Here is a 22,016-nt window from a genome sequence, read left to right on the forward strand (position 1 = left end):
AAACCCCCCTTGGTTATGAACCCTAATTCTCCAAATCCGAAAATCAACGTTAAAAGTAGAAGATATAGGCTTACTAAGCTTAGATTCATCACATTTTAACATTAACACTATCAATTTATCGAGTATAATCTTAGGAAAATGTCTCCCAAAACCCTCCTTCAAAGTCCATTTCTAAAGGATTGAAAAGGGAAGGGAAAAAGCTAAAGATGATTGTGATTAAAGAGCAGTAAAGGATTCGACAAATTTTTACCTCCAAGAATTCCTTTAATTTGTCCCCAAGAACAGCTTCCCCAAGCTCCAATATCGAGATATGAAATAATGAGGGTCTAAGACTCATTTAATGGATTTAACTGCCCGTCACCCGCTATAGCGATACCGTGACCGCCTGTGAGCGCAGCGCCCGGCCCACCACCTCGACTTTGTGCCATCGATGGTTAAGCCTAAATGGCTAGGACTGCTACAGCGACAGGGCTACCTCTCTAGTGGTGCCACTGCTGCGGTGCTAGTGCCGCCAAAGCTGGCACCAGACACCAGAACTTGGCCTAAGCTTTTCTTTTCGATCCAATTTTTTGACTAACTCCCAAGGCCATTTGCACACATACCAAATACCTAGTCCCATATAAAAATGCGCTACGAACGCGCCTGTGGCCTTGGAATTTCCAACGGAGGTCTCGTTGACCGATTCCACCAACGATGCCTTAACTCCTAATTCTCATCCACGTCTCGAAATGCGTTTGAATGCATGGGGAACTGAACCAAATATACATACAAGTTCTAAACGACCCTACGAACCTCTCAGAATTGATAGAATTTCAAAGAAGGTCTGTTTACCGAAAAGTCAACCTCGGGTCAAACCTTTTTCACTTCAAGTCTATATTTTTTCCAAAGTTCCCCGAATCCGATCTACACACCTCGAGAAGCATGTCAACAATCTCCTCGAGTCAAAAGTGATCCAATCAATGCTTGGGAATGGGCAAAAGTGCCAAAAGAACTATAATGACCAAACGGGTCGTTACAGTTAACTACACAGACATTCAGAATTGTCTCATTTCCTTCTACTCTAGATCATGCCATGAGGCTTAGAGCAATACGTAACCTTCTCTTCCTATTGAATTACGTACGTTTCGAATGTGAAAGCGACGAGCAGGAAATTCAAGGTCCAACTGAGGATGACCTATAGGGGTACAATTGTGAAGTACTTGCTGGTAACGAATGAGACTTGAGGTGATATTTAAAGTTGAATTATAATGATGTACTTGAGAAAGGAGAACGAGAAACTGTAGGAAGAGAATAATAGTGAAATTAGCAAAGGAGCTAAGTCTGCAGGAAACGTAAATCATGGAGGATGTTAGAGAGGTTGAGGCAGATAGTTTTCTACAGGAGGTCATCAAGACCTATTCCATCTGCAGCAAGTGTACCAGTCCTGAGGTCTAAATATGATCAGAAGGTCAGTTCAGCCAGAAACAGAGTTTCAGAGCACCAAGCTCTCGATCACAGGCCAGTATAGGCCACGGAGATTTTCAGAATCCTATGCGTAACGAGTGTGATAAGAGGCACCATGTGGTGTATCGTTTAGGCATGGATGTGTATTTTGGGTGCGGAAAGCAAGGTCATTATCTAAAGGGCTACCCATCAGTGAAGCAAGGTACGGGAGGTAATGTGGCTCGGTCCATAAATTCAGCAGCTTCTCGAAACTCTCAAGCCCAAAGCAGGGCGTAAGTAGCTAAGTCTGGTAATACAGGCTTCCGTCAGAACCTCTTGCCTGCTTTAACAGGTCGTCAGGGCTTAAAAGCATCCTCAGATAGAGCCACAGGTATGATGATGACAACTCTAATGTAAGACCCCATGGGGCAACATGTTACAATTTTAGTCACAACGGGCATGGATTGATCACCCTGGTTTTGAACAGAAAAGAGCCTTCATACGACTTGTGTACATGATTAAGAAGATATGATGTACGAAATGAAAACCATGAGCAGACGATATTAAATTTCTGGGAATAGCTTTAGTTTGTTTGATTTAGTCAGATCAGAGTTAGAGAGTACGATGGTAGTAAGTTACTACGAGAAGGAAATATTAATAAGAGATAAGAAGGTGTGTCAGTTCCCTCTTAGGTTATGTGATTAAGTGTTTACCGCGGATGTGGATAGCCTAAGATGATTTTTTTTCTAAAGTGTACAGAGAGCTCAGGGTCAGGTAGTTCAATCTTTCGTATAGGAGAGACATAGTTGCCCTAAGATTACTACATGACTGTAGTTACAATCTCAGAATAGGGTAAGATGATGAGGGAAAGTTAGAAATAACTTAGGTTATTTTGAGCATAATAGGAGAACATGAGGATATCAGGTGGTTAGTTGAAGAATAGTAAGTAAGTCTTGAGCAAATGCAGTGACTTAGCAATTTCAGCAGAGCTAGTAGAGGTATGATTAATTCCGTTGTCAGGATAACACTAGTGAAATGGGTAACTGTTTGAATACATCCAAATATGTGTTAGAAACTAAGGGCTTAAGTTAAATTCAGAGTACGGTGATTAGGCGAATGAGAAATTAACTAAGCCGTTACAAAGAAAACTACAGAAGAATAGCCTTTAATAGTTATCAGAAAAAGGGTTTCCCTAAGACTGACAGGGTGAACAAAGTTCAAGTCGTTAAGACAAAGTATGCCAATTATGAATACATTAGCAACCCGTTCATGTAAGTAATCTAGTTTTTCCTAGTAAGGAAGATTTGCTCAGAAGTGAGTCAAAAAATGAGGCATCAATGTTGTAGAGTACAAAAAAAATTATAGAAGATAAAAAAAGTAAATTGTATCCCAACAAAAGAGAAGAATTCGCAAGTATAAGACATTATCATTTGGTCTAAGGGGGAGATAGGGTTAGCATGTGATATGAAGAACCTCAGTTCAGTTAGAATGGCATAATGAGATAGTCTTTATAAGGAATATTCCTAGCATTTAGGAGACACCGGAGGTTAGTAGAAGGACCGTCAATCAACTTACGTCCAGATCTGTTACTATCAATTATGTGGAAAAAAACTATAAGATCATGCCCAGTTATGTGTTACAAGGGTAGTGCCATTGCACGAGACTCTAATCTTCAGGGTACTAGTCAAAGACTTAGCTCACTGCAGTACTATGAGCAATTCAGGAAGTGGCTCAGAAAGAAATCAAGTATGGGTAGTTAACTCATATTGAGGCAGACAAGAGAATCATGATGAGAGAAGTTCATGCTTATCCAAGCTAGGATTTTAACTTTTGGACTCTTAGGACAGTGAAGTTGTTGTCCAAAACAAGGGTTATTCCACCTTAGTAGCCGAAGTGAAGGAGAAATAGTTTGAAGATCCCTATTTTTTGCAGCTGAATGAGGGGATTCATGAGCATAATACGATGGCTTTTGAACAAGGGGTAGACGATGGTACCTTGAGGTACCAAGATAGATTATGTGTTCCAGACATATATGGACTAAGAGAGGGAGGATCATGTTAGAAGCCCATAATTCCAGGTATTCTATCCACCCAGGTTCCACAAAGATTTATCATAATCTTAAGGATATTTATTGGTGGAACGACATGAAACAGAATGTTACAGACTTTGTGGCAGAGTTTCCGAATTGTTAGCAAGTGAAAGCTGAGCATCAGAGGCCTGGTGGGTTGGCTCAGAACACAGACATTCCCGTTTGGAAATGGGAGATGATAAATATGGATTTCATAATAGTGAAAACTACAGATACAACAGATGATCAAGCCAAGTTACATATCCTGAACATTGTCAGATTACACGGGACTCCAGTACTTATCATCTCGGACCGCGGTGCCCAGTTCGCAATGAATCTTTAGAAACCTTTTCAGAAAGGAGGCGACATAAGGGTAAACCTCGGAATAGTTCTTCATTCTCGGACAGATGGCCCGATCAGAAAAAATAAGGTATTCAGATCTTGTGTCAAGATATTTATGTCTCCAGTATTCAGATCTTAAGTTATAATATTCACGCCCGATTCGATTGCTCACATATTTGTGCCGATCCGGTATTCGATCGGTCCCAAGATTCGGCCATTAGCTTAGTATTTAGTCATTTCAGTAGACATTCAGTTCATTATCTCAGCAGCTCAGTAATCATGTATTCATTTAGTTCAAGCATGTGTTCATATTAGTTCAGTGATCACGTGCCTCAGCTAATCAGTTTCAGGTTTCTAAGTTACAGAGTAAACTCTTCCGAAGTTTCCGTAGAGCCAAGACAATCATTCGAGGAAAAATGATCCCAAGGGGGAGATAATGTTAGACCCTATATCTTAGAACTAAGGCTATACTTGTATCATTAGAGTTTTAGCGGAAAATCTAAAGGTTTAAACATTTTACGAAAGTGGCTGAGGGGCCTACTTGGGGCAGCCGTAGCCTTGATTAGTTGAGAATTGTGAAAAAGGTTCCTCAATGGAAGTTGTAGTACATGTAAATAGCTTCCAATACATATAAATATCAAGCCATAAAGATTGGAGCAAGAAGTTATGAGCATCACAAAAACACTCAGAGCAGTAGGCCATACGCCAATGTAACACTCCGTAAATTTAGAATAGATGTGGATGTGTTAAATGAGTATTAATGTGACATTTTATACATTTGAAATACTATCAGGATGAGTTTGTGTGGAAATATTTGCTCTGTAATCAAGACGGATAGTGAGATGCATAAGATTCGATAGAATCAGCTAAGTTTACAGCAAGTCTGCCTTCCAGTACCATTTCGTGAAAATCCACTAAGAATTTGAGAAAACCTAAACCAAGAAAGTTGAATATTCATGAAATACCTTTCCAACGATATATTGTCAAGCCTAAATAGAGTCTGTACAAGAAGTTATGCCCATTTTACCGAACACTGCGCAGAAGCCGACAAGGGCCCACCGTGTTAAACATGCGCGGCGCGTAGGAGTGCATGTGTTGGCCTCACGTCACCGGCCCAGCTTGACAAATCATTCTCTCTGACCAAAATTCTACAAATGGTCCCGCGTTGGACGTGCGACACGGGTCCAGCGCAGATGGGTCGGGTTTTCGGGTAAAAACCTCAGATTTTTGCGTATTCTTATATTTAAGCTTGGGGTTAATTTCCCTAACACCCTAACCACGAAAAATCATCCTAATCAAGAGATAACAAGTCCCAGGCCTCAAGAACCCTCCTAGGTAAGTTCTATGATATTCTAGGGTGATTTCAAGTCTCTAATCCCTTTCGAACTTGAGAAACCCTTCTAATCGATAGAGTTGTGATTGGAACATTATTATTGGATGTGGAAACCCTGTAATAAATTCAAGAATATTGAAAATCAAAAAGGTAATGCTTCTACACTATAATAATGTATAGTTGTGAATTGATGAGTTCTTGGGAGAATAGTAAATGGGTTTGATGAAGAAAATTATACGAACTATGCTAGGGTTTTGGATTGTTGACTTGGGATTGTAGTAATCATATGGGTGATGAAAAATGGTGTTAGTTATATCTATTTGGGATTGTAGAATCACCTAGAAGCAAGAGAATAGGAATTGGGTGAAGAAAACACCATTAGTAAGGGCTATGAAGCTTTATGCCCACCAAGTGTTTGATAAAATGCTTAGATGTCCAAAGCATGGATATTATTGCTAATATGGAATCCCTTTCACTTGTATTGATATAGATTAAAGTTGAAAGGGTTGACGAATGTTTTACTACGCTCAAAAGTAGGAAGTTAAGGTATTTGAGGCTAAGTCTCTACGTTTGGGAATGTTGATAATTCTCCCTACGACACGGTTTAGTGATTATTACGAATTGCCTCATAGTTACAGTTATGCTTTAGCTTCCATGAATAGTTGCAAAACCTCTATTCTAGAGTTATATATTTCGTTCATGACTTTCATTTCGAACGCTGTGAACCCAGAACGTAATCTAATTAGACTAGTGTTTTATACCTATGAGTCTCAGTCTAGAAATTCAGTATGCTTAGAAGCATTTAAAGGCTTCAGGTGTCATAGTCAGTTTTTGAATACCTGTCTAAGCCTAGTTCTATTCAGTATTCCAGTATTATGTAATTCAGTATTTCAGTATTATGCATTACCATATGACTTTCAGTTCCTTGACATTCCTTGAGTCTCAGCCATGAAAACTCAATATGTTTATACTTCATAATCAGTTCATGAATATATGTCTTAGTGAATCATTGCTCAGTATGTCAATGTTGTACTTTTTAGCGTGATTCTCAATTGTTTTATATAATAGTTTAATATTGAACACCTGTATTTTGGGCCTAAAGCCACAGTTATGTATACGTATACTTAGGCCTGAGGCCACAGACTTGTACACTTATATTGGGCCTAAGGCCACATATTATGATTTCAATAAGCAGGTGATTATCCATTCAGAACATGAAATATTCTTATCTTTACTTCTTTTTTTCCCTCAGTTATCCGTTTCAGTTTCGGCACTTACAGTTTTTTCATTCAATTGCTTTACATACCAGTGCAATTCAAATGTACTGATGTCCCTTTTGCTTGGGGCCTGCATCTCACAATACAGGTAACGATTTACAGGTTGATAATTCAGAACGCTAGGATTCTCGTACCAGCTATGTGGTGAGCCTCAGATCTTTCATGGCATTATTATTACATTACATTCTTTCAGTATTTACAAATAGTCAGGGTTTTCAGTACTTCATTAGAGGCTTCATAGACTAGAGTAACAGTTAGAGTCGCAGGCTTTTCATGTTAAGCTATGTTGGCTACAGTTATGCTTCAGGCTTACATTAGCGTTTCCACACTTTGATTATGTATCATTCAGACTTTCAGTATATCAGCATGTGTTAGTTTATTTTACGCATTTAGTGTGTTATGATACCAAATGTTGATGCAGTCAGCCAATTGGTTCGATGGGTCACATATAGTCAGAAATCGGGTGTCGTATTACGTCCAGGCCTAGGTTCGGGGCGTGATATGTTGATACAGAACTATAGTTATGTCTCATAATTAGGATCTAAACTGTATTTATTTATGAAATTTCCTCTTTTTCTAACCAAGAATAAGTGCTCAATTCAGCATTAAATGAAGGGAATGAAATCTAGTTACACCAATCTGATTGTAAGAGTGGTTCATAGATCTTAGTAACAATTTTAATTACTCTTTTTTTGGTTAAATATTTATTTTTAAACCACCCCTATCTTAAGCAGTTGTAAACTTCAAACAGCTATCTTTGAATTACTAAAAGCCAGTTGGAAATGTAAGACCCCGTACTTTCAGGCTAAGGTTTGACTCGTAAGACGATGATATAATGGAACCAATATTGGAGGTGTAGGAAGTGTTTTGAAACCTAATCAAGTCATAATAGTAGTCTTAGGACAAAGCAAAGTCAGAAGCTACTCTACGGAGCATGTTTTCAACTGAGTTTCCACAAGGCCTTACTTCAAGCTAGAATAACCCCTTTATTAATTGGGAATTTGGGAAAACATCCTTAATGAAGGTTGTAGCCCTTTGAAATATCTTTTCTATCCATCAATTATAGAGTTCAAACTAACATATGTACAAAATTTATGGCCCTTTTACTGAAGCGTCGCAATGCAGTCCGCGGAACAAGCGTCTGCAATGTAGAACGCGAAATCCGACGTAGATGGCCATCTGCGATGTATTTCTCAATTCATTTGGGCCAAATTTTTTTTCCCGAAGTTTGTAACATTATGTTTCAAAGGCACGTTAGCATCTGTGACCGCGGAAGGCAATCTACGACGCTAATGCCAATGCAGACAGCCCCGAGGGTCATTACAGTCGCGTTTTTCCAAATTTTTATTCCATTTTTCAGTTCTCCAAGCCCTAGCATGACTTTTCTATCCTCTCCTTATATACATGGGTTCTTAACAAGATTCTACACTTATACATGGATTCTTAACAAGAAAACCCATCTCAAGGTTTTATGTTTAGATTCTTGGGGTTCTTCTTCAAATGTTCAGACTTTTTCTTCAAGTTTTTGAGCACCTAAGGTATTTAGGGCTTCTATCCATGTGTGGGAACATTATTATTCTTCCCCACGCCATGTTTAATCCATGAAAACACAACTTCTCCTCAGCGTTAAAAAATTATGTCTTAGTTCATGATAAACCCTAGATACATGTCAATATTTATGTGTTATTATGCTCAATCATGTTTCCATTAATTGTATTCATGAATATCATTTCTATTACCTTGAATCTGTCCGTAATCAATGAATACTCCTGTTTTGATGGGTTCTCAGATTCAGGTCACGAATCAATATTATTCCGTTCTATAGATTTTACATGTTTTCATGTTTCATACAAGTTATATTATATATCTATATACATGTTATATAATACATACAAATCATTTCTACTAGTCATTCTTACAAGTCATGTTATACAAACCATGGGCTCAGACGCCACCTATATTCATGTCATATTTTAGGAGTAGTACAGATTACCGAGAAGGCTCAGATAGCCTGAAACTACATATGCTAGCATAGGGTAAAGGTCGATCCACCGAGTTAGGATGACACCTTCAGAAAACTGATTGGATCCTTTAATTTCATGTTCATGTCTCATATCCTAGCAAGGTTTGGGATTGCTCTGCTGGCTAGGCCGGGTACCAGAATCCACGTGCTCGCATGGTGACTTCATGTTGTCGGTTATACTAAGGCTCTCCCACAGACATATATACACTTAAAAATGTTTTACTCATGTTATATTATACTCTTATCAGATGATACTCATGTTCATGTTTGGTTTACAATTTTAGTTTCATCTCTATTATTTCATGTGTCATGTTTATTCATTCAGTTGCCTTACATACCAGTACAACTAAAATGTACTGACATCCCTTATTTTCCGGGGCCTGCATTTCACGATGCAGGTATTAACTTACAGGATGATGGATCTGCTCGTTAGGACTTCACGCGTACTAGGTATTGGTGTGCCCCATTTTTTTGGGGTGCTATCCTTATTTTACTTTTATGTTATGTTATGCGGTAGAGGTATGCCGGTGCTTTATCCCGACAAACAGTTTAGTATTCAGACTCATGTCAGAGGTTTCATAGACTAGTTTAGCATGTCATGTTAGATATTCAGTTAGGTTAGCCTTGTTGGATACATTATTATGTTTCAGACTATTTCCACTATTACATTCTAAAATAGTATTTTCAGTATTATTATGATGTCACATGTTTTATTCAGGATTTTCATGATTTAAGTTATATTCCATATTAGTTCATGCCCTATGTTGATTCAGCAAGCCATATGGTTTGCTCGGTCACATGTAGTAAGACACCGACTGCCGTGTTACGCCTAGGCCATGGTTCAGGGTGTGAATAAGATTATTATCAGAGCACTAGGTTCAAGTATCTAAGGGAGTCTACGAAACCGTGTCCAGTGGAGTTTCCTTTATATATGTGTGCTTGCCACACATATAAATGCTTAACTACACAAACATTTAGGATTGTCTCACTTATTTCTACTCTATATCGTGCCATGAAGCTTAAAGTAGTAAGTAACATTCTCTTCCTATCGAATTTCATACGTATCGATTGCGCAAGTGATGAGCAACAAATTCAAGGAGCAAGTGAGTATGATTACCATTAGGGTAAAACTATGAAGTGTCTGATAGTAATGGATGGGGATTTGAGATGCCATTGAAGGCAGAATAAAGTGCATGTCACCCGAGAAGGGGTAGTTGTATCATTAATGTGAAAGTCGAATAATAATGACATACTTAAGGAAGAAGAATGAGACAACCACAGAAAGAGAAAGGTAGAGAAATTGGCAAAAGAGCTAAGTCTGTAGGTAACTTCAGCCATGGGGGATCTCAAGGAGGTGGAAGCAAGCAGTTTTTGTTACACTGTTTAGTTTTATGCATTTAGATTCGTCGTACGTTAGTGTCGTAGTTTTGCACACCAGGATTTTCCTTCAAGGTTATATGAGGATGGACATGCTTAACTTATTCTTACAAGTGTTTAAGTTCATGTTTGGTAAGTTATGAAAGGATTAGAGAATAAGTGAATTGAAGTAGAAAGGTTTGTCAAAAGTTCTTTCTGGAAAATATAGAATATGGATAGTATAATTGAGATATGGTCCGTATTTTGAGATATGGACCGTATTTAAGGATTTTAAAACTTTCCAGAGAAGAAAAATTTTGGGGTGGAAATATACGGTTCATTGTACGGACTGTATAATATTATACGGTCAAAAGGGTGGCCGTATAATGTTATACGGCTAAGAAATACCGGCCCTATTTTGTAAGTCGGTGGATTTTTGCTAATTTTAAGTATGAAGACCCCTCTTCATTTTAAGTCATTTTAAACATAACCCTAAATTCAAGAAGCTCTAGAGACTTCTCCAAACATATCCAAACACTTCTCCAAGTCAAAATCAAATATCAAAGTACTTAGGGTTTCAAAGTGAGGTTTAAACTTTACTCTTCTTCTTGAAGAAGCTTTGGAGGATATTTCAAGGTGAAGTTATCTTGGAATTGAAGTGTTCTTGAATTTTGAGGTAAGATTTTCATCTTAGTTTACATGTTTATGAGTCTATGTAGAAATTATGTTAAGATTTAAGGAAAAGAAATTGAAAATAAGGTCATAAGGTGTGGTGTTGAAGTTATTGTTATCGATTAACTATGAAAAGAAGTTTTGGGACTAAATTGAGTATAACTTGAATGTTATCTTTTGGTTATGGTATTGTTGATGTTTTTATTGCTGTTTTTGGAGTTGTTTTGGAGTTGGTGGAAGTAGATGGTATTGGGAAAAATGCTGCCTGACTTTCATTAGTTTACCAATTAATTTAGCTTGACCTTATGAGAGTTTCAATGACTTAACCTTTGTATGATTCTTCTTGAATGTAGATTTGCAAGCTGGGGAGGATAGACGTTGAGTGATTAAGTAAATGACAAGGTATGTTAAGGCTGTCCTTTTCTTTCTTTTGGCATGATCCTTATGAACAACACGCACGCGTACCGTTAATCCATAATTGTCCTACTCTTAGAGTTAGGGATGATCCATTTGATTCAAGTTCCATAACGTATCTTCAGGAAGTCTTCCTTCAGATTCAGTATGATCTCTAGAGTTACTTTTACTTTTATCATGTTTTGCATTGCATTGTATATATATATATATATATATATATATATATATATATATAGGGTATGAGGAAGGTGACGGCGTTTTATATGCACTACCACACGATCGGTTGGTCGTATGATGATACGACGATGATGGTGATGATGCCCGCAGAGGCCAATACGATATGATGGGATGCCCACAGAGGCTTGACAGGCATTATAAACACACACACACACACACACATATATATATATATATATATATATATATATATATATATATATATATATATATATATATATATATATAGCCTCATGCATGCATGCACGGTATCTATGCAGATCATTGACTCTCAGAAGCAGTTCAGATATACAGGTTACATGCTTTTACCCTATGTTTTCTTACGTCTCTCTTTTATGCTACTGTCATGCCTTACATACTCAGTACTTTGTCTGTACTGACGTCCTTTTTGCTTGTGGACGCTGTGTTCATGCCCGCAGGTAGACAGGGAGACGGTTCAGACCCTTAGGCTGCCATCTCAGTGCTTGTACAGGAGCACTCCACTTGTTTCAGAGTTACAGACTAGTTGGTATGATTCTTTTATGTCCATATGGGTATGGCGTGGTCTTGTCTCATCCTTATTATTTTATGCACTTCAATAGAGGCTCATAGACAGATATGTATAGTTAGTTGTTCTATAACCTTCCCGGTCCATATTTTTATTGTATCGTTATATTCTTATAGCCTTGTCGGCTTGTATACTTTGGTTCAGCTTGATGACGTATATGTATAGATCTTCCAGGCTTGTGTCCTTTACAAATTATGAGATATACTAGCTAGCATAATAGCCCACTCAGGTATGATCATATGATGTATATATGTCATGTAGTGCTCAGTAGGTTGGCTCTGGGTGCCCGTTATGGCCCTTCGATTGGGTCGTGACAAAAGTGATATCTGAGCAGTTCATCCTAGGGCTGTCTGTGAGTCGTGTCTAGCAGAGTCTTGCCTATGATGTGTAATACAGCACACTTATAAATAGGAGGTTGCGGGCCATTTAGGAAAATTACCTTTCTTTCTCATCTTAAATCGTTCGATAAAGGCATGTTATAAGGATTCTCCTTTTCCTGACCGTGTGTTATGATTTTAGTAATGCATGTGACGAGGAAAGCATCAGTGGCCTTGAAGGGAAAGTCAGGGGCAGGTAGGAGAACTGGATGGGTACCGCTTGTAGATATAGAGAAGGGCGAGTCCCAGAATGAGGTTCCATGTCTGACCTCTTATACTCTACTCGCTTCAGAGGAGCCTAGAGGAGCCCAGCTCCAGCTCCAACACCTCCAGTTCCTCCACCTGATACATCAGGTCAGGAGATGCGAGAGGCCATTCAGTTGCTAACTCAGTTAGTACCGGCTCAGGCCCAGCGAAAGGGCACGGGTTAGGGTGGCAGGGCTGTTAGTGCCAAGGTTTGAGATTTCATTAATTTAGACTCTCCAGAATTCTTTGGTTCGAAACCCGATGAGGACCCGCAGAATTTTATAGATGGGATGCTAAGGACCTTACGGGTGATGCATGCTTCAGACACCAAGTCAGTGGAGTTGGCTTCCTATAGATTACGAGATGTTGCCGTTTATTGGTATGAGACTTGGATGTCTTCTAGAGGGGTTAATGCACCCCACCTGTTTGGCATGAGTTCACAGATGCCGTCTTTCAACATTATTTGCCACCAGAGATTCGACGAGCCTGAGCTGATAAGTTCTTGAACCTCAGACAGGGGAATATGAGTGTTCGGGGGTATAGTCTTTGGTTTAATTCATTGGCTAGATATGCTCCAGTTATGGTAGCTAAGATGGTGGATCGGGTCTACTGGCTCGTGAGTGGTTTGGGACCCTATTTGATTGATGATTGTATGATAGCCTCTCTTCAGATAGGTATGGATATTTCTCGCATCCAGGCTCACGCTCAGAAACTTAAGAAGTGTCAATAGCAGCGAAGGCCTGAGCTTGAACATGATCGAAGTCAGAGTAAGAGAGCTCGATCTTCAGGATTTGTTAGTGAGTTTAGAGGCAGTCAGAGGCAGCAGTTCTCTAGGCGTTCAGCCTATACAGCGGCTAGTGCGCCTTCACAGTTCCTAAGACCCAGGTTTGATAGACCTATTCATTTTAAGCCGGCCCAGAGTTCTAGAGCTTCGGTTCCTAGTTTAGGGGTGATTCCAGTCAGATGAGGCCATCCCTATCGCGATGTACCCAATATGGCATGTTACATGCTAGGTAGTGCCTGTTGGGTTCAGATGTTTGTTATACCTGTGGTTGGCCCTACCACATTATGCGAGATTGTCCCTGCCACATTAGCAGCTGGTTCATCATCATTTGTATGCCCTCTGGGGAAAGCCTTTCAGACGTCAGCAGGAAGCGGTAGAGGCACAGAGGGAGCATCCGGTTCTAGCGGTCCTTAGAATAACATTTATGCATTTGCTGGTGGACAGGATCTCGATTCTTCGCCTGATGTTATTACAGGTATATTATCAGTATCTTCCCATGATGTATAAGCATTGATAGATCTAGGTTCGACATTGTCATATGTTACTACTTTTATTGCTAGTCAGTTTGGGGTGAAACCCGAGTTGATTGAACCTTTTGAAGTATCTACACCCGTTGGTGATCCAATGATAGCTTGACGGGTATATAGAAATTGTGTGGTTATAGTTTGTGATCGTCATACGATGGCAGACTTGATCGAGTTAGATATGGTATACTTTGATGTCATTATGGGTATGGATTGGTTGGCTTGTTATGCTATTGTTGATTGTAGAATGAAGATGATACGATTTCAGTTTCCACGAGAGCTAGTTCTAGAGTGGAAGGGTAATACAGCATCGCCAAGAGGTAGATTTATTTCCTATCTTAAGACAAGGAAGATGATTTCCAAGGGTTGTATTTATCATTTAGTCCGGGTTCCGGATGCAGAAGTGAAGCCACTGACTCCTTAGTCATTTCCAGTAGTTAATGAATTTCAAGATGTATTTTTGGACGAGCTTTCGGGTTTTCCGCCAGAACAGGAGATTGACTTTGCCATTGACGTATTACCAGATAATAAACCAATATCTATTCCTCCTTATAGAATGGCACTTGCTGAGTTGAGGGAGTTGAAGGAGCAGCTGAAGGACATGCTTGAGGAAGTCTTTATCAGGCCTAGTACATCACCATGGGGAGTACCTGTGTTGTTCGTAAGAAAGAAAGATGATTCGTTACAGATGTGTATTGATTACAGGCAGCTAAATAAGGTGACAATAAAGAATAAGTACCGACTTCCAAGAATCGATGATTTATTTGATCAGTTGCAGGGTGCTAGATGGTTCTCGAAAATAGATTTGAGATCAGGGTATCACCAGGTGAGAGTTAGAGAGAAGGACATTTCGAAGACAACTTTCAGGACCAGATATAGTCACTTCGAGTTTCGCGTAATGTCGTTTGGGTTAACTAATGCACCGGTGGTATTTATAGATTTAATGAACAGTGTATTCAGGCCCTACCTAGACCTGTTTGTGATTGTGTTTATTAATGATATTCTGGTATACTCTCGATCGGAGGAGGAGCATGCAGATCATTTACATGCTCACCGGATCTGTCGAATGTACATCCAGTTTTCCATGTTTCTGTGTTAGAGGAGTATCGTTCTGGTGGTTCTGTATCATTCGTTGGGATTCAATTTTGTTCGATGAGAATCTTTTCTGTAAGGAGAAGTCCGACATGCGTGATCGATATCTTCAGTTATTGCCGATTCGAGCATTTTTCCCGTCCTCCCTTTCTTGTCGCTCGAGGACGAGCGAGCGTTTAATTGGTATTTAATGTAACGACCCGTTTGGTCGTTATTGCATTTTCGACCCTTTTGACCTTTTCGAGCTTGGTTAGCTCATTTTTGACTCGAGGGGACCGTTGACATGCTTTCCGAGGTGTTTAGATTTGATTCGGGCGACTTTTTGTGAAATTTGGGTTTTAAGCGAAAAAGAGTTGACTCTAAGTTGACTTTTGGGTGCTGGCTTGGTTGGGTCTTCATACCCAAATAGGGGATTGGAATACTGAGGTCTTGTGGGCTGCTGACTGGGTAAAAAAGAAATCAGGAAAGGGTGCAATTGTAAGCTTTTGTTATGCTATGGTTATTAGCTGTGCAAGAAGGCTATGCAGAGAGATCAACATCCATATACACATTAAAGGAGCAGAGAGACCAAAATGGCAAGGCATGCTTGCAAAGCTGAATTCAAGACCTTAGAGGCTGCTACTGCTGGACTTCTCATCTGGTTTGCCACTGCTAAATTCTCATCTGGTGTGCTGCAGTTGATGATAAAGGCTGCTAAGACTGTTATTTAGAGATTGTTTGTGCTAGTTTCTGCTGATGTAATAATGTCTAGTTGTTTTTCTTTCTTTGTAATAGGGACAGTTAGAATGTCTAAAGCTCCAGTTTGAATAGCTATGGAGTCTGTTTAGAAATGTTAGGAAACAGGAGGTCAAACCTGTTTGGATCTATAATGTTCACTTGGTATCAATAAAATCATTTATTTACCAAAAAAAAAAAATTTGACTTTTGGGTAAACGGACCTTTTTCGGGAATCCGTCGATTTCGAGAGGTCCGGATGGTCGTTTAGAACTTGTGTGTATATGTAGTTCGTTTCTCAATGCACTCGGATGCATTTTAGGACTTGGGTTGGAAGTTGGAATTGAGGTATCGAGGGTTGACTCAGTCAGCAAGACCTCCGTTGGAAATTTCGAGGCCACGAGCGCGTTCATAGCGTGTTTTTATGTGTGTCTATGTATGTGATTTTTGAGCAGATGACCTCGAGAATTAATCAGAAATTCAAGTTGAAGTGTGAAACTTGGGGAAGTTTCTGGTGTCTGGTGCCCGATTTGGCAGCACCAGCATCGCGGCAGCAGTACCGCTGGAGCAGTCACCTTGCCGCTAGAGCGATCCTTGCCAATTGGGCATGACCGCTGTAGCGGTAAAAGGACCGCTGGGGCAGCACCGCTGAAGCCGTCTGAGTTACCGCGAAAGCGGTGATCGGGCAGTGACTGGGGTATTTAATAATATAAAACCCCAAGTCTTTTCATTCTTTTATTATTCCGAAAGTGGTTAATCTTGGGAACTTTTCTAGAGGTTTCTTGTGGCAAACTCTTAGAGGTAAACTCATCTACCATTTCTTCCTAATCTTTATTCATTATCTCACCTTGTTATCATTAATCCATGCTAGACTCTTCCTAAAGTTATGAGAGCTAAGTGGGCTTTGGGTTATCTTCCTGTAATGAACTTGTGAGTATAAAACATTGTTTTGTTAATGAATCTAGAATAGGTTAGCATGGAATTGATGGGTAATAACTATAGTAAATTGAATCTTCCATTTCTAAGGCTTATTTTGTGGATTAAAGGCTAGGGTTTATACCCAAATTTGGGGTTTTTCTATATAATCCGAATTTGGAGCAATTGTTAGCTAAATTAGTTGATTATTGATGGGAATTGAACATCTAGAACACTAATTCCATGATGAGAGCCTTAGATCATTATTTTTACTTTATTAGTTATGAACCCTAGTTTATGGGTTGGAATTTGGGGATTTATTAAGAGTTAAGTTTATTAAATGTCTTCTTCTTGTTTCTAATTCCGCATTCGAATATGGTAGACTTTGATTATCTTGAGGATCAAAGGAAAGGAAAGGCTAAGGTGTGATTGTTGGTGATATTGTTGTTTGGCCTTCCAGGTAGGTTACGATTTACCCTTGTGGTGAGACTTCGACTGGCAAAGCGTATATTTAGATGATATTGTCGGAGATTCCATGTAAACCTTCGGGTATGAAGTTGAGTTGGATGTTGCCTTAGGATTTGGTATTGCTTGTGACTTGTTTGATCGGGCTTGTGGCCTGTAGACTACATAGGATCTTGTTTGGTGCATTGTGTATAAATTGGTGGATTGTATGTGAATCGCGAGTCAATTGGAAGGATGAAATTACTTGATATTGATTCTGGAACTTAGTATACGCCTCGTTATTGGTATAGCCATTTTGGGATAGTTGACTCTTATTGTTATGAAAATTGGAGATTTGTTACGATTACTGTGTGGATCAACTGTTGATTGATTGTGGGGCATGACACCCCGTTGTGTTGATTTACTTGCTGTGTGATTTACTTTTTGGCTCGTCGCCAAGCTGAGATATTGATATTTGTATTGCTGTGTGGATCACTTGTTGATGATATTGGTGCGCTGTGTGTAGCACAGCTTGAACTTGATATTATTCATTATTGTACTTGCATCGTTCCATATTCATTTCATATCATCTTATTATGCTGTGTGACTGACACTACTGATGGAAACGAGAAGGAATATTGATGATAATAGAACATGATAAGTCACCTCTGAGCTGTGTGCAGAGGGGCTGATTATGGAACATGGTAGGTCACCTCTGAGCTGTGCGCGGAGGGGCTGATTTGGAACACCGATATTGCGATACTGACTGATAATAAAGTCCTCTGAGCTGTGTCTGGAGTGAAGGTGCTTGGACTCCGTAGGTCCCTCATGGGTTGTACTACTGAGGGCTGGAAGTATTCCGCTTTCGGAGTACAAGAGTACAGGCATTGCATTGCATTCATATCTCATATTGCATTGCTTCATTATCATTGGTGGTCGCTTATGATTTGGATACTGTGTTGGTCATATTCTTGGACTGTATTGATACGGGCTACATACTGATTTGTTAGTTATATTCTTGGACTGTATTGATACGGGCTACGTACTGATTTGACTTGATAAGATTTTGTTTTTGGTATGCTTGGATATTTTTTTCACTTGGGGATAGATGTTACATTGAGGCATTGATTTTTTGAGTGGATTACTTGTGAGCATGACTTGTACTCTATGGTTTGCTCGTTTTCTCTTACCTTATTGTCTTTATATATGTCAACCAGTCTTAGTAAACCTATGATACCTACCAGTACTGTGGTTTTGTACTGACCTGCACTTGCTGCATTCTTTTATGAATGCAGAGTTCCAGGTTGGATCTGCTTCCATCTCCCGTGGCTGATAGTCGCCATCAGTACAGCTTCGAGTTTCCAGGGTGAGCATGAGATGTTCGCTGCCTTGAAGACTCCTCTTATTTATGTCTCACTTTTTCATTCTGAGACATATACAGATTTGATGTATTATTATATTCCAGACTTGTATACTTCCATTTAGAAGCTCTTGTATGGATTAGACTAGACCCTGGGTGTATTTCTTATTTCCGCACTTTCTTTTATATTATTATCGTAAGACTTACGTGAATTATTCTCTTCTGCTTAATTGATTTATTTGTTTATGCTTTTATTATTGTTGGGTTGATAGTTCGCTTACCGAGGTGGGAAAGGTAAGTGCCCGCAGGACTTATCCAAATTGAGTCGTGAAATTTAGTTCTGTTTCTGAATAGGCCTTATTCACGAACGCGAGAAGGCCACGCGAACGCGAGCTTACTCGATCCAAGACCATCGCGATGACCAAGGCAACCCAGCCTAGGCCCCTACAAGTCTATGCGAACGTGAGCTAAATGCCGCGAACTCGACCCCCCACCTGGTCTCTCTTCTTCACGAACGCGAAGAAGACACCAGATGACTGAACGCCAGAAATTTCTAGTTTTCCCCGGGATTCAACCAAACACTCGGAACTCACCTGGAACACTCTGGGCACAAGCTGAATATGCATACATACGTAAAAACGCACTACGAATCCACCTGTGCCCTCGAAATTCCTATAGGAGGTCGGTCAACCCCCAAAAGCCCCAAGTCAAGTTTCCAGCCAAGAACCCAAAACGCTCTAAAAGACTTGGGAACCGAACCAACTACCCCATCAAGACATAAACGACCCTCTAGACCTCACGAAATCAACGAAATTTCGAAAAATGTCCGTTTATTCAAAAGTCAACTATTGGTCAAATATTTTCATTTAAAGGTTCTAATTCTTCTAATTTTCGCTTGAATCACCCGATAACCTCGGGAAGTAGGTCGACGCTGGTAAAATGGTCAAAACACGCATAAGGATCGAACGGGTCATTACAAAGTTTAATCGTCTGGTCTTAACTCCTTACAGGCTAGCCTCTATCTATTTACTATAAGTACAACTTTTATTTTCTTATTTAGTACTCTATTCTAACTAATTATTTTTTATAGATAACAAAGAGTTAGATTTTAATCATACTTTTTTTATTAATATTTTACCTTTTTCTTTTCTCGTGCTTGGAGAAGCTAAATAACAACCAAAAAAACTTTTCAATTTTGGATAGATCAAATCACAAGTTTGAGTTTATTCACTTTAGCTTTGTAATTCTAAGGTTGGGCATTGTCCTGCTCATTGTGTTCTTTTAACCTATCAAGTAATAAAACTCCTCTGTGGGAACATTTAAAAAATACAAGGAAAATTATTTTTTTCTAATTTTAGAGCTTTTAAAAATTTTAGATTAAGTCTTTGATAAATTTTCCCTATTATAGTAGATATATTTAGTTATATTTGTCAAATAGCTGTTTCATTTTCTATTATTCTAAATTTTCATAAAGTTTTTGAAAATTCAAATATTTTAAGTGATTACGTTTTACTGAAAAGTTCATGCTAATTGTATTTGTTCGTTTCAATTGTTGTGGTATGCTAACATTAAAACAAATTCAACCATCAAATTTTCAAAATGATCTTAGTGTTATCCGACGGTTGCCATTGTTTGTTTCAAGTGGAAATGAATCTGCAAGGAAAAAAAGGGTAATTGAGATATGGTATTTTAAATGAAATTTTTTTCCTGTTTAGATTTTTCTTTGTTAATATATTTCTTTTTTAGCCGTTTCAGCCAATTAAAGAATAGATAAGGAGTAAAGTCAATAATAGTACATTTCACAAAAAATAAAGAGCACAATTTTTATATTGGTACAAAATTTGGGAGCAAATTAGATTTAAAGAAAGTTTGTAACAACTCTCAGAAAACCTAGTCCCTTGCCTCTCCCATATAATGATCCTTAACCAATACTTCTCATTCTCAACTCAACCTACTGTGGCTGAAATGAAGGGAGTTCACAACAATAATGAAGAGGATGATGATGATGTGGATGAAACTCGTTTCCACAATCCAGTTCATGGCTTCTTCCAATCAATTGATTCAATGAATCACCAAGTTTGTAAGTTTTTTTGTCACTTTCTTTTCTTTATATGAGGATGTAATCTTCGTTTATGCTTTGGTACTTGAATGAACTATCTCTTGAAAATACTACAGTTCTTCTCCTCACTTTATTTTTTTTTTTGATGATGTTCTATTCATTTGTGATTCAATTCTTAACCCTTTATAAATTTCACATATGAAAAAGAACAGATATAAACACTCTAGTCCAGATTTTAACTTAGTATTGGACTTATTATAAGCCAATTTAATGTTAACATGAAACTAAGCATTTTAAAACTGATTCCTTTTTTAGATCCAAAAGGTTTTATTTAGGTGTATAGGTAAATGCTTTGTTAACAAGTTTTAGTTTAAAGATTAATAATCAAATTTATTTGTTAATTAAAGCAAGGAATATGTAATTAAATATCAAGATAATTGTAAGGAAAACTGACTATCGTCCATAAGTGAAGGAAGTTTATTTTCGTCCTTTTGATAAAAAATATATATATATAAAATAATATATATATATATATATATATATATATATATCAAAACCCGCAGAATAATTTTTTCATGAAAAATATAATAAACATCTATCATACCAAACATATACTTAGATGATTCAACCTTTCAGTAAAAAATTATGTTAAGAATGACGTAAAATCAAATAGTCTAAATCTATGTTTGGTATATGTATATATACTAGAAGATATGTTAGACATCCTATATTCTGCGAACTTCTTAACAGTTTTGAATTACAACATTATTGTTTTTGATGAATTGTAGATAATAGAAATAGTCAGCAGCATGAAAGATCTAATGGACTACCACAAGAACTACAAGATCGGGCCTGTAGGTAATGAAATAGTGTTGTTTTATGCTTGAGATTGCTAATTTACTTATAGTATACAAGTGTACTTGGTCTGTATCTAGTTCAAAGACCGATTCAAAACTAATTTTTATCTCTTTTTAAGGATTGTGCATCACATGTATAATTTTCAGCAATCAGCATGACATGAAAATCTAGATTTTGGTATCTATCTTTTCTTTAAGCAATGAAATTTTGTTTCGTTCCAGTTGCGCCTCCTGGTTATATGAAACATCTACATCAAGTACGACAGCAGCAGAGTTTAAGATCTTCTCCAATCAGTGGTTCGTCCTCAGCTCGCCAACCTGGGGGGACCCTAGCAGACATCTATCTCATCTTCATCAGTTGCTAATCGTTCAGTACATTTTGGGAAGACTTGTTTGCCTACATCAATATCTACATCTATTGCTGGTTCATCTTTATCTAGCCAACCTGCTGCTGTTAGTCGTTCAATAACATTTTCTGCTGGAATTGTAACCTGGCCGTCTTTCATAAGCGCAATTACCCCTTCCAGGGGTAATCATCGATTTGGTGGTGAAGTTCGTGCTCCAGCCCCTCATCTTCCGCGTTTCAAGGGACTTGCATCGAGCCCTGATAGCAGTTCATCAACCCTTCCAAATGGCATGCCAGGTCATCATCGACCCGTTTACATAACTGCACCGTCACATTCACTTCCGCAACTTGCAGCTCTACGACCAACATTACAAAACCAAGTACAACCACCCATATCAACCTTTAAACAGTTTAGTAAAGAGTGCAAAAAGAAGCCTAAAATATAAAGTTAACATCAGATGGCGTCCACTATTCATACCATGTTATGATGAAAAACGTGACTAAGTTAAGCTTGTATATATGTATATATATATATATATATATACACAGTAAATGCAGGTGCAGCTAACATACTACCTGAGCTAGCTACTATAATATGGGATATATG

Source organism: Lycium ferocissimum, chromosome 12, assembly GCF_029784015.1.
Source record: "Lycium ferocissimum isolate CSIRO_LF1 chromosome 12, AGI_CSIRO_Lferr_CH_V1, whole genome shotgun sequence".
Taxonomy (NCBI): Eukaryota; Viridiplantae; Streptophyta; class Magnoliopsida; order Solanales; family Solanaceae; genus Lycium; species Lycium ferocissimum.